We start from the raw sequence: 2,336 nt of genomic DNA, 5'->3' as shown, positions 1-2,336 counted from the left end.
TAAGAGAGCTCGGATCGAATCGGTATATCAATACCGATTCGATCCGAGCTCTTGGAATTGGAATAAATTCGGCAGCGGATCGCGAAATCTTGGTGATCTTCTCTATCTAATGAATGTGGAGTCCGCTTTAAAATCGTCCACCTTGCACCCACCCCCCGAGTATATGCTTCAACAGGAATCACACAAGGGTAGATTAGAAACCTCTGGTAAAATGCCCGCCCGTAACCCAGCAGATAAAGTACATTACATAGTCCAGGGATTGGCGACTTACCCATTCAGTGAATTTGGCACTGGACGTTCCCAAAATGGGGCCTATCGGGTAAATTCAATATAATAGACACCTGTTGGCATTCCAGCCTTCCTTCTCCTTTCAGGGCCTATCCGAAAGAGAATCCAGTACTTCTTGGTCGTGAATATCTGAACTGGTTGTTTGCTGTTCAAGAATTATTGTTTAGGCAGTTCATACCATCCATACATAGTGTTTTGATCTAAGATTTCAATAATTCTGTGTTTCAGCAGTAACATATTCTTCCATGGAGCTAAGGTCCAAAATATGGAAGAAACAAGCGTTTCCACGACTCTACCACCCATTCAATTCTGTTCCACTTAATCCCTCTTTCATGGCCACATATCTTTCCGGCTAAGGAATGGGAAATCTTTCTCCTGTTACATGAATCCAATTTTCATTTCATCCGGGAAAAGCCATTTTTTCTCAACAATGTTTTTGTCATTTGATCCAATAGCGTTCCGTTAGATAGGAACAGATTTGATAAATACTGATAACTCTCGGATAGAGTATTAGAACGGAAAGATCCATTAGATAATGAACTATTGGTTCTAAGCCATCTCTGACGATTAATCAACAATTTGAAGTGCTTTTCTTGCGTATTCTTGATAAACCAGCGTTTATATATAGATGTAGGAGGATCTGTTTGGGAAGTAAGAAGCCCCTTTGACATCTCTTCATCTGCAAATAATTCTCGATGTGAAAACACAGAGCCAGGGGGATGATCTTTAAATAGGAAAAAGAGTGGATCTGCAGGGTCCTAAATGAATTGGCTTATTCAAAAAAGGCCTTGTTCTTTGGAAGATCTATGGCGTGTCTAGTACTGCATGGTTCCACTCTGCAAGAACCCCAAATCATTCTCTTGAAGCGCATCCTCTTCCTCATAAATGATCTGCTTGCCCCGAAATGACCTGGACCAATAGGGAAATCCCAATTCATTGGGCTTTTCGATACAATCAAATAGAAAGCCCCAAGGGCGCCATATTCTAGAAGCCCAAACTATGTGATTGAATAAATCCTCCTGCGGGTCAAGGGCTCCTTCTCCCTCCCCTTCTTCAAACTCCGATTCATATTTTTCATAGAGAAATCTCTGATCAAGGATAGAACAAGAGCCCTTTTGCATCATATCTAAGGGATTTCTCGGTTCGGGCCGAAGAAGCAATGGCACTCGATCATTATCAAACTGACTACAATCTTTTTCTGTCCGTGAAGATCCCACCAGAGCGCCTTCTACTTCTAATAGGCCATGAACTAGATCAGAATCATTCTCAACGAGTCCATAAGAAGTGATCCCATTTTTTTCATCACGTCCGGATAAAGACCAAAGATCTTGAGCGACCGATCCGGCAGAACAACTCAAAAGATAAAGAAGTATCGTTAATCTCTTCATGCTCGTTCCAAGCTCGAAGTACCATTTGTACAAATAAGAATCCCCTTCGTTACATGATTTCTTCTTCATATAGATAGATATAGGATCTATGGGGCAATTACTTAGAAGTACATTTTGTGCTACAGCCCTTCCTATCTGATAGAAAAAAATCCCATGATCCTGAACCGATCTTACCTGGGATCGCAAATCCCAAGTTTGTCTATGAAGAGCGGATCTAATTGTATTAGTGTCTATAATTGATTTCTTCTATGTAATACTAATCGATAGGACCCCATTGGTAAGTGTTACAAGATCTCGTGCATTGGAACCCATGGTTATGGACCCAAATCCGTTAGTATGGAACATTTTCTTTTCCAAGTGAAATCCCCTAGTATATGAAAGAGTGAAAAAGTTCTTTCGTTGTTGTGGAATAAGAAGCCTTCGTATCTTAATGCACGTATTTAATTTATTCAGAGCTATTAGAGCAGGATCCACTTTTTGGGGAATATGAGTCGAAGCAATAACAAGAATATTTCTAGTAGAACATCTTTCACAATTCCTGGAGAGATGGTTCACTAATAGACCGAGGGATAAGTCATTCGACTCATTCACATCCAGATCATGAATGTTTGGAATCCATATTATGCAAGGAGACATTGCTTTTGCTAATTCGAATTGAAG

At 40.4% G+C, this 2,336-nt stretch overlaps 1 pseudogene; it reads right to left on the bottom strand.

Moving 5' to 3' along the window:
• Positions 1–666: 666 nt before the first annotated feature.
• LOC132619900 (protein Ycf2 B-like) overlaps positions 667–2,336 on the bottom strand; it is a 26,662-nt pseudogene continuing 24,992 nt past the window's right edge.

This window comes from Lycium barbarum, chromosome 11 (assembly GCF_019175385.1).
Source record: "Lycium barbarum isolate Lr01 chromosome 11, ASM1917538v2, whole genome shotgun sequence".
NCBI classification, from domain to species: domain Eukaryota; kingdom Viridiplantae; phylum Streptophyta; class Magnoliopsida; order Solanales; family Solanaceae; genus Lycium; species Lycium barbarum.
Note: the sequence above shows the minus strand (reverse complement) of the source record. Positions and strands in the feature narration are given on the sequence as shown.